The following is a 12631-nucleotide window of genomic DNA, read 5'->3' as shown; positions in this document are numbered from 1 at the left end:
ATGCGCGATTTCTTACTAAATTATCATTACATTATTTAATATTCCTGTCATCATTGATTATAAAATTGGATGCCTTTTATATCAATAGACAGCAAATGAGCTATTCTTTCAGTTCTAAAGTTTTTACACCTCTTTCCAATCATTCTGTAGTTTATATTTGCTTGTATATTAGAGCTTGTAACATTACGAAATCACAGACAAATCCTGTAAAGTCATGAGTATTTCTAGTCTTGCTTTATGCAAAAAAGTGGATGATAAAAAAGAAAGAACGAAAGGGCATTGAAGCCTTGGAAATTGCTTGGAGAAGAATATTGCGGATATTGTTGTCTTAACCCTTCCTTTGATCTCGTATAGAAATCCCGGGCATAAACTTCTCCACAGCTCCGTGAACAACTGTGAGTTCACCTATGAGGAACAGTTTCATTTGGATTACGCAACAATATTTACCGTATAAACAATTCAAAGCGGACACATGTGATTCTGTTTGGATACGATTTCTGTGGTTGCACGTATCGGATGAAATCATAATGTGGTCGCATGCAAGTATCGATATATCACATATATATCATACTTACCAATGCAAACAGCGCGCAAGCAGTTGTTTATTAAATGTGCATATTACACCTCGTATATACTATACTTATATTTATACACTGATGTTATAAAGGTACATACATCCTACCCTCTGTTACAAAGTCCAAAGGTGCGGTAGCTAATCATTCGTGAATTCAACGATGTAAATAACTTTATTCAAGTAGACATTATACACTTTTAAATCGTCGATTAACATTATAAGCAGCAAGCTACCACCGGCTCGGAACGCTGATCTGTTGAGAAGGGACGGTCAGAAACTCAAAAGTTGCTTTTTTAAATGATATTTACAATTTATTTTATGTGTACATTGTAATATCAATCACGTAAGTTTATCAAAAAATCAAGTAAAAACGCTTGTGAATACCTATAAGATTTATGTGATAATATACTTTTAATTTTAGATTTAAAACCAAGAAACGAAAGGTCTAAGATATCTTGTGGATTAAATATCGCGGCCCCCGCCAAATAAAAACATAAGTCAAAAAATGCAACTTTTAATGGGTAACGAAAAACTTAATATAGGTTATATCTCAAAAATTGAAACATTTAAAATTATAATCTTTGTATAGTTTCGACAGCTAATTTTATCCCGAACTATCTTTGAACATTTATATTTCAAAAACGTTTTGCATATAATCTTTTTATTCATATTTATACTTTACCTTGTTTATTTCGAGAGAAAACGATAACTTTGCCTATCTCCGCCATTTTTAGCAAGAAAATTATGGAAAAAATTGACATGGTGTATTGGAACTCGTAGATTGCAGCTACTTAAAAACCAAATTAAAATCGATCGGTCGCCTTTATTCAAAACCTGACCAAAGTGTGGAAGGTAAAAGAAACAGCGAACTCAGCAACAGAAGAAAAATATATTTCAATTAAAAATGTAGTGGTTAGAAGGCCTGGTCTGATTTTACTTTGCAAGTCGGTACTCCTCTGATGGTGGTGGTAAGCAATCGCACGATTTCCCGGGACTGGTCAGGCGGCAGCAGTTTCTTTATGACCCATATACATGACGACTTGCGACATATTCTGATGGTGGAGGTTTAGACCGGCCCCCCGCCACTACCAGTTTACTGTGTAGCATAGGACTCCCCTAGGCGGCAGCAGTTTGGAGGAGGGAGCGCCGGAAGTTGACAGGATGTGATCATGCTGGTGCAAGGTACGTATAGATTCAACCTCAATGACCGAAGGTTAATTTAATAATAAAATGAATGGAATGTTTATTATAAAAACAAAGGTCCCACGAGCCCACGCCACTTGAGATATACCACGCCCCTCCAAGTGTTAAAATAATTTTACTGTATCACATATTATGTGACATTTCACGCGTTTATATTTTTCTTATTACAATTTTAATTTAGGCATAAGGAACGCTAACACGCAACGTTACAATGCGTACTTCCATTCCTTTCGAAAAAACGAATAACGCCAAAATATGTCATGTATTATCAATATCATCATTTCACCGTGCGACGACAGTTCTAGACATAATGCTATCCCCATAACCCTCGAGACCGCAGTGGCTCTCTGTTCTGCATGCTGTAGCCTGCTCACTGTTACTTCAAATTGAAAATCCGTTGAACTATTTCGTTTACTTTTTAACTGTGTTTCGTAATATGGCCCATGGATCCCTACTTCTTTTATAAAGACCCTCAACTTTTTTAATTAAAACAAAATGATAATTATAAAATTAGATTACCTCTTTATACATAACTTCACTCGAAAATACTAGCAATCTAACTTTGTTAATTTTTCCGCGCCACCGTCGACCTCCGTTGAAATATTAATCGCACGAAAAAGGTAAGGGCCACTCCAGACCGGCGGGCATGGTCTCATTTAATATGCAAAAACTATCGACATGTAAAAAGAGCTTTGTCGCAGCGTAAGCACTCAAAGAATCTTCACGTGTGAAAAGGTCTTAAAAGTATGACTATGTAACGGATATTTATTATATTCTATATATCATTACATATATACTAATTGTATCATACTGTTGGGAATCATGCATCATCTAAAGAGCTCATTTTTGGACACGTAATTTCAAATATACAAGACTTTATGAATTAAATATTTCTCTCGTAAATTCCAGAGGTTTTTTATTGGTAATATTATTACTTACATTAATAACAATTAAAAGTTTAGCTGTAATATTGCGTAACAAACAGACTAAGTATTTATACATAAGTATGTACAGACAACTTAACTTAATTTTTTTATATTACTAGTCAATCTGAAAGACGTCTTTATATGCAAACCGCTGGTTTTTATTTAGTCTTCGTTGATTGTTATTTTTCAATTAAATGACTAACGGTTCAACTTAATAGTGCCCTTATATGCGTCTGCCTATATTTAACCCTTTCGCAGCGGAGCGTATAAAATGAATTACTCTCTCAGCCATTTATTCACGATAGGGGCAAAATTGATGAATAATTGTATTTGGTTATGTGACAAAATATCCGCACAGGAAGCGTATACACCTATCGTGTTGGTAACAAACGAATTAATGACCATGATCATGCAATTATTGATTACATGATAATGTAAAACAAATGTACGACACCAGAAAACGCTGTTCGCCGAGAAAAAGAGTCTATAGTCGAGAGCCGACTACTAACGCCATCTATCGGCGCCGTCTAAAATGACAACGTTCCGTTACATAAATAATAAATATTCATATTTTTTAGTGTTTACTGTAATGGGTTACATGCCACGAAAATTATGTCTAGATTAATATATATACACACATATATACACAAAGATTATCCAAATAAATATATAATAATATATGTTCTGGATCTCCGAAATTCGAATTCTCCATAATCTTGACTTCGGAAGGTGAAGGATACAGGCTGCTCCCAGCAGGTCTTATTGGTAATCTACAGGAGAAGCCTATGCCCAATAGTGGACGTAACGGCAGAAATGATGACGATGATGATATTAATCTTGTATCTCGAAGTGACGAAAAATTAAAGCGATATTATACAAGTATATTAAAGTCTCGGTAAAAAGAAAAATATAACTTCTTTGAAAAAGGAAAGAAGTTTTAAAAGTTTTGATTGACTTAGCATCAAATTTGTTAACGGCTTGTTCAATCTCAAGCGACGAAATAATACCGATAAAAAATAACTCTCAATTCAACTTTTATGCCTTTTCACCGACGAGTAATAAATTTGTACAACTTTCTTTAATGCTAGACTGCGGACCATTTAAGTTCAATTGGGTTAGCCAGGCAGTCGGGTTACTCTAGCTGTCAGAAAAACCTAGTGACGTTTCCTAGAGCAAGCAGACGTATATATATGGAAGTGATTTCGAATGTCTTAATTTACACTTTAATTTGATATCTTTTCAAGTATTATTGCTTGAACAATTGATTTTATAATTAAATTATGCCATCAATAATGGTGAACCTTCATCATCATCCGTGGGAGGCGTATGTCCACTGCTGGACTTACGCGTCCCCATTGATTTTCAATATGACCGGTAAGAAATGCTCCACATCCAACAGACTTCCGACCTGAGAACGAGATAATACCGATAAATATTTAATGGAATCAGGCGTTACCTCGCGGAAGTCCATCCTAAGTAAGAAAAGGACCAATATTTAGCCACTTTGAGTCACAGAGACTGTGTTTGGCACTAATCGGTGTAACTCCTGAAGATGCCCCGTGGAGCGGTGAAACACGCGTTGAGTGATTTGGCGGTAGCGGTTGTGTGATTCGCATTGTTTGCCGCATACGCATTTATCAGCGGGCTGGCGGGCGGTGCATTTTATTGCACGACTACCACTGCATGTGCGGAAGTGGCTAAATATTGGTCCTCTTCTTACTTAATACCGATAAAAACGACTTGAAAAATGTACTTTGAAGCCGTTTCATTAGAGAAAAAAATTCGAAATTCAAAATATCTTTATTCGAGTAGGCATTACATGCACTTTTAAATCGTCGATTATTTTAACATTATATGTAGTAAGCTTCCATCAGCTCGGAATGCCGATATGATAATGCCGATGCTGGTGAGATATTCAGGCAGAAACTAAACAAAAAACCTAACTCTTCTTAAATGAAACTTAACAATTTTTGATATATTTCTTTATTATTTAATATCAATTATACAAATGAGTCAAAAATCCATACATTTCGATCAACTAAAAACTCTTGAATCCTATATGGTTTATTTAATAATATAATTCTAATTTAAATATAAAACTTAAAAATGGTCTAAGATATGTTGCGACTCTGTTATATAGGTCCATGACATATTAAGGCGTTACAAAGTTGATTTTTATTTCTAGTACTGACGGTGTGTCTGTTACTATTTATTATGTATGAATTTAATTTTAGACGCGTAAAAATATTAAATATTATAAATGCTAATATAGAGAAATGCCAATAGAATACCATTTCCTTTTGAAACATCTTTAAGATAATTTGTGGCTTTTTAGTTCTAAGTAACAGAAACAGTTCTCCCTGCGGTTCCGTCCCATAATTAAATACCGTAAGATAAAATGCTATGAATTGACAAGATATATCTTGGAGCGACTTTCTTTTATCTAATATATATTATATATTACTATAATTTCCATGTCACAATGTTAGTTACCGTACTCCTCCGAAACGGCTTGACGGATTTTTACCAAATTTTATATGCGTATTCAGTAGGTCTAAGAATCGGCTACTATCTATTTTCCATACCCCTAAATGATAAGGGTTGTTCACCCTTAAAATATTTTTTTAAATTTTTGATCGAAATTTTTCGTTTTTATATTTTTTAATGTGGCATTAAAAAATACATACAACCCTAAATTTTCACCCCTCTACCATCAGCCCTTTATTTTATTTTTTTTTGCAAAACAACCTTTACGGGATCAGCTTGTATTTATGTATAACTGCAAACCATTAAAGTTCAATTGGGCATATCAGGCAAGGTCTAGTCATCAGCAATACCTGTGGACATTTCCTACTGTTGTCATACGTGTATGGAATTGATTTTCAATAATTGATTTGACGATCTCGTGTGATATCTTTCTAAATATTAATCATGCACTAAGTTTTTTGTAAAATTTTAAATTAACATCATATTTTTAATTGAGACAGAGATTTTCCATCATAGCAGAGTTTAATTAAGAATGATAGCAACACATCTATCTTGTTACATTTCTAACAATGATTTCGTTTCTATACACCTTAGTCTATTGTATGACCGTAACAACGGGCTGATTTCCGCAACTAAGCGACATTGCGCTCATTTTGTGTACGTTTTAGCTTATTTCTTTCCTTTCTTTGAACAAATATCGTCACGTCGTATTAAATCTATTACAATATAATTAAATATTTTATCAAATCCATAATGGGAGATGATAAGACTCGACTATTATTAACATTAATTTGTTTAATAAATATCTAAATAAGGAATCGCGTTAATGTTAAACAGTCGGACGCAGGTATTGTTGGCAACATCGTCGACCAGATGTGGGCAATATAGCGTCCCCAATGTCTGTGGGACAGAAGTGGGCATTGGTACAGTCAGTTTGAACTCAACCCGTACCGCAATTTACGTTGTTTTAACGACCAGGCATCACAGTACAGTCAGTATCATTTGTAAAACAGTTATATTCACGTCTAAGTGTATTAACATTGTACTTTTGGTTATAGATCTATTTAAATTTAATTGTGAAAAGATTTCAAAACCCAAATCTGTTATTTTTTCTAGCACTACAAATATAAGTCATAATAATAATAAATCAAACCTCATTAACACTTGAAATTTGTTAACTGTACCAATTATTTTGACAGAATTTACATTGACGTTGATTTATGGGACACTCGAAAATGTAAAACGATAATATTAACGAGAAAATACTGAACAATGGAGTGTTCAAGTCTTAAATAAACATGGATATTATATGTAGTTTCGTGCTAAAATAAAATATAGGTACAAAGTTCTAGTATCAACATGAAACGGAGTCTCCATCCCTTTATAGTTCTTAAAACGTTTTCAACTGACCTAAATTACACTTAATTTAATTAAATAAGATTTATGAAAAGGCTTTTGCCAGTTCAGCGGACAGAACTAGAGCGGTCCACCCAGAGGCGAGCGGTTTATTCATCTTAGAGAATAGACATCAATTCCCATTCATCCGAACTAAATTTATTATTTCGACCTTGAGACGAGATTACAAAAGGATTACGTCCCAAAAAGAAAATCGTAATATCATTAGTTATTATTTTCGTAGAAAGATATTAATTTGAAAATAGTTATCATTTTACCTAATTGTAACACGAGATTTTTTTAGATTAAATGTCACTGTTTCTTTACTGCCATTTACCAGATTATTCATACATTACATACATTCTATCCTATCTCGTTGGAAATCTATGGAGGTCTGTATCTAGTACTGGACGTTCTACGGGTAAAACTATGTTGATTATAATCTAAGAACATATCAATTTAAGCTTCTCATAACATTCATGTCTAAATTAAAATAAAGGATCATTTCTTTGTTATTAAAAACAGTTTTTTCATTGGTTCATAGCTTAACCAAGTTTGAAATGTTCGCGACGCCTAATCTAGCCTTCTTTACTTTAACTTAGCTTGATGATTTATTCAGTCTTAGCTGAGGAAGTAATATTGTTAAGTACATAGTATTAGGTTGTTACAAAGCTTTTCGATGCATTCGGTGGAGGTTCTATGGAGTGACTGTGTTAAATGGTCCCTGAAAAAGGATTTCTTAGAATTACCCACGTACGCGTTTAGTGATCTAGTCCAAGATTTCCCGAGAAAACCGAATCTAGCGTCTATTGGCTGCTATCAATCGTAAAAAAATAACTACAGTCAATAAAACTTAATCGCCTATAGACCGATAGCGATCTTATAGAAAGAAATTAACAGAAGCGCTTTCCCTTTTAAAGCATTATTTTGTTACCGCTTAAAATAAACAAAGTTATTTTATTTTCGGTTCACTTACTCCAACTTTTAAAGAAAATGGTATTGAGAGCGACAGAATTTAAAAACGAAGATATTCCATTTACGTCAGACTTTTCAAGCAATAATAATGTATATACTTTTAGACTTGCACGTCAATATTACTCTAAAGATTCGCGGATGTCGGAATCTAGAAAGATAAATAAATTACCGAAATATATATGTTTATATTGGTAAAGTAGGCTATATACATAAACAATCTATATCTCTTTTTACATTGGACTGCTGAACTTGCAAATATTCCTGCACCCTCGACAATTACTTATAAAGTGTTTACAAAACATGCGTCTCGACGTTTGAGCACATAGACCTGGGCGTCTATGTGCTCAAAAGCGGTGGACCGCTGGGCATAGGCTTCCCTCAAAGATATCTTTAAGGGAATATACTTTGCAAGAGGGTTTGCTATCGCAGTGTGGTATTAAGGTACGCAGAAAACACTGTTGTTCATCTTCTGGAAACTCGTAGGTGAGCAGTGACAATCCTATTAATGCACAAAGTATGAATTATAAATTGGACATAAGATTGTATGCCGGGAAAAAAACCCGCGTCCTACAACCTCATGTCAAAGTCCTCTAGCGTGTGACGGCTACACAGTACAGACTTTTCATCACTTACTCAGACACTGCTCCCGATTCAAATCCAAAAGACGTAACCACGTAACCTTATGTGAAAACCTTAATATACCTCCGTTCAACTTACCGGACCTTCTCAGGAAAAAATCTACAGCAGAATCTTTTGATGAGTTGGTCCGGCACATTGTCCTAAATCTCAAGGCATTTGACGGTCAGCGCTTGGGCAGCGACTTGAGATAAAATAATGTACCAACTAATGTATAATTGAGTAAAACTTCCAAACGGATTGTTAATATGAATAAATTTTAGCTGTATTTACACATAAGAGAAAATTGTGTAAAGAAAAATTGTAAATAATTATATAAAGCTGTCGTGCGTCGCAGCTGGGAGAAAGATCCGTATCAAATAGCGGCAACCCTCTCCCAAGTGTCTGCGTTTAGTAAAAGCGAAAAAAAAATATTGTAGAAAAACACACTAGCGATACAAATAAGAATTAATTTAAAAAGTCCTCTACCGAGTTATTGTGGACTAGACCAACGTGTACAGCCCACAATAATCAATTTTCTATTATTACGTAATTTAGCGACGCGGTTACGTCGATGTATATGTCACATGCAGTGCATATAATTGAACTGATACAACATCGAGGATCTAATTAATAAACCTATTACAGAAATCAGAATATTTATAAGAACACAAATAAAAAAATATGAAATGAAATGATATAACATAACAAACATTAACTTTAAAATAGAAGAAATAACAAAAATTAAAAAATTAAAAAAGTAAATATTAATTCAATAATTTCGCCCCAAAATAGGCAAAAGAAAATTAATATGGATAAGGCTTTTATTAAGACACCTGTAATCCTCTACCGTCAATAGGCGGAGACCTTTTATATTGGTTACATTAATAGTCTTATCTCCTTTTTTCATGCTTCCTTACCGCTAATTGCACATTTTGTATTTTAGTTTATACAACACCTGTTGCAACTGTTTATCTATTTATATTATTTTTCTTTTTATTGCCTTATTTTCTATTCTGTTCGTCTTAAATTATCTATTTATTCATTTATCTATATGTAAAACGTGTGTATGCCTTCTAGAACCTAAACTAGGTGGACTAAAGCTAGGTGCTAGATGCGGTCAGCGCGAATCTGGTCATCGCAGCTATCTTTGAGTGAGGCATATGCCTTACAATGGACGTTTATTGGCTGATACAATGCTTGCGAAGCTCGTATGTGAGTAAGAAAGTGTTAGAAGGTATAAAAAAGCCTATAAATCGTCCCACATGACTTCTCAATAGTAATTTAGCATATTCAGGTATGATTCGCTAAATTACTATTGAGTTCTCTAAAAATTACTATTGAGTTCTCTAAAAATTACTATCGAGTTCTCTAAAAATTACTATAGAGTTTCGGTAGAATACTATGCCGTCCGGCGACACCACAGTGGTGTTGTACGCAAAATTTTGGCCAACGGCCGGCGACACCACAATAGTGTCATGTGCAACAAGGGTGGCCAACGGCTGGCGACACCATTGTAGTGTCGCACGCAAAATAATATCGCTAGGGTTTTTATAAGTGCTTGTGCCCTTTGATCATGGCAGGCGAAATAGACGACACGATTATTTATAATGAATGCGCGGACGTCTTGTCTGACGTTCCGGACGATTTGGCCGATTCGGAAGAAGACATGGGAGATGAAAAAATTGAAAGTGGAACAGAATCGTCGGAAGATAGTGAAATATTATCTATAGCTCGTGTATGTCAAACGGCAGGCAAAAATCTTGTATTCATAACTTTTTAATTTTGCATATTTGACTTATACGAAAAGGTTTTAATGTAAACCGAGTACTGTACGGCTATAGAAATAAATCAATCATACGAACTGGTCATATATATTTATCTATTTTGTTTTCCTTATTTGAAATTGTAAATAGAATTATGTACAATACCTGTACGTTGCAATAAATAAAGTTAAATAAATAATAAATAAATATCCGCTAGCTCTATATTACTTATAGACTTAATTTATTAAATTTTCTACAATCATTTTCTATAAAATGTATTAAATATCGAAATTGACCGTTAAGCATGAAATGGGATCTAACAGGTTTTCAGCAAAAAAGGTATAACGGCAAATATACTTGAACTTAAAATACTGAAGATTATTTTTAAGGTCTATCAACGCTTAACTTCGTTCCTGATTTAAGTAAATATCTTTAACCATTAAACTAAGTTAGCATAAATTAAGAAAACGTATATTTTCGATTTCTTCGCAGATAGTTATTACTAGTAACACACATTGGTCATAGACTTTCATCTTAAGTCACTGAGGGATTTAAAACGTGAACATATTTCGTTGTTTCTAAAACGCTGCCCATCCGTGTAGGATTCGATGTGGTCTCTCACTCCGCCCAGCCTTATTGGCAAGGGCACAGAGGCTGAACTGGTCATAGGACCTGCTGGACTATGCTCAGGATTTCTCTACGAGGTTAAACCAGAAATATGCAGATCCATAGACGAGATTGAGACAGCCGAGGTGTTTTGCAAGTTGATGAGGCAATAGACAGGCAAAATACCACGCCTATTAAATGCTAACCAAAAAGCTACTGGGATCTTAAGGGCACACAGGTCGCTGGAAGACACTAATATTTTCCAAACGGTCTTATTAGAAATATATCGTAGAAGTCTGTGTCCAGCAGTGAACAACCTATAACTAAAATAAAGATGATGATTTTTTGTCTTTTCTAATATTTCATACAATCAGCGAATGAGACTAAAAACTTATATACAGATAACATGATAAAACAATTTAAATCTTAAAAGCAACAACGCAATTAGTGAAACGATTAAAGACGGTACAGGAGCTGGAAACCCTTCTATTTATGTGTAACCTAATTTACTTGAGTATGAAGACAATTTCCGCCAGAATTTGCATAAAACAGTTTATTACTATTAATCTTTACGTTTGACATTTAGAAACACCTTATTTGAATATATAAGATTAATATATTCAATGTTTATATAATTAAATGGTTACGCATTTTAAAATTTAAATCATTTTAATAAGCGTAACCTTGATAATTAACAATTATTGTCAAATAATGTTTACAACACTAAACAGAACATTTAAAAGTAAACTTTATACTTATTAGCTAATCAGTTCAGACAAATATATTTGAAAATTTATTAAAAGTAAAAAGGATCATATTGTAGAGGTTTAACCCTTAATAGCCTAGTTTCAATTTTGAATACCAATCTTTTAAACCGAATGTTCACATTACTGTTACTTTTTTTTATAGGTTGGCTGTACGAATTTTACTGTTGTATAATATTCTTTCCAACGAATTAAAAAAAAAACTATTTTTCCCTTCATATAGACCCTCAAGCAAACACAGTAATATAAAAAAAAATCACTTTCGTAAATCAGGCTATTAAGGGTTAACTAAAAAAGCGCATAAAACTATAAAATCGGTTGGAATAAACAATAAAAGTAATTTACTGTTTCACATAAAACAAATACGCCAAATTACTACAGCCGTTATTTTATTTCTATTTAATTTTTAGCGTATACCTATTAAAGAGAAATATAGGAATATTTTACTTATTAAAGAAAATATAAATGATAAGACAATTTAAAATACATACCAAAGATGAAATTCACGATGCCCCATTGCTGAAAAGTATGCCTATAGCACACCAAAAACAACCATCACATAAATGTACACACAACACGTATTAAATCAAACAGCCATTTTATTTAACGTACACAAATCACTGCTATCAAAGAGCACGGAATTAGATCGTATAAATCGTTTGTTTAACAACACGAGCGTTTGATCCGAGACGGTTTAGACGGAATTTATATCATCTATACACAACCAAACCGATAGAACGCCGTCGGTGCACTGGCGACTGCGCGGGTGGGAGCAAGAGGGGTGCACGGCTCATAAGCTCAAAAACTTTACCTACTAGGAATCCCATCGCTTTATCCGTTATTGAGGTTAAAAGATCGGATTATATCGAAATTCCTTCACTATTGTGGCAGAAAAACTACAATAGTCGCCATCGGTTCCTTGAATAACGTTAAAAGCGACATTTGGAATGTCTTTATGTTGGCAAGCCACCTATATCCATAGATATTGTATACGAAATTCCAGATGTTTTTTTTTGTGTAAGTTATTCCTTAGAACTCACACCTGCCGTTTCCAATCGAGATCGAATTGGGTCGGTCAAATACGATAACGAAGGCATCTTTTATTATAAGATCGCTTGCGTATCCGTCAAAATATAATTCAGTACATTGTAAATTCCATATAATTCTTTTAGTTAAGGTATTTATTATTATGTAAATTTGAGTTTGTTTTTCTTACTTAAATATTTGCTAACGGTTTTACCTCTCCCTGATTTCTTTTCGGCACTTAAATTAATCGTATCCGTTTAAATAAAAAACGAAATTATCTTAACCGTTTTAATA

The 12631-nt window shown here is 33.7% G+C and overlaps 1 protein-coding gene across 1 annotated transcript in view; it reads right to left on the bottom strand.

Moving 5' to 3' along the window:
* Nucleotides 1-12045, bottom strand: part of LOC137924860 (protein turtle homolog B-like) — a 102218-nt gene extending 90173 nt beyond the window's left edge. The window contains exon 1 of the mRNA XM_068768242.1: nucleotides 11803-12045. The gene's annotated coding sequence lies outside the window, so the exon portion shown is untranslated. The remainder of the gene's footprint in view (nucleotides 1-11802) is intronic.
* Nucleotides 12046-12631: the final 586 nt, after the last annotated feature.

The sequence above is a fragment of the Battus philenor genome, unplaced genomic scaffold (genome assembly GCF_028537555.1).
Source record: "Battus philenor isolate CCGP_79_NKW_IND1 unplaced genomic scaffold, ilBatPhil1.0.hap1 SCAF_25, whole genome shotgun sequence".
Taxonomy (NCBI): domain Eukaryota; kingdom Metazoa; phylum Arthropoda; class Insecta; order Lepidoptera; family Papilionidae; genus Battus; species Battus philenor.
The sequence above is the reverse complement of the archived record's forward strand: the minus strand, read 5'-3'. Positions and strand labels throughout refer to the sequence as shown.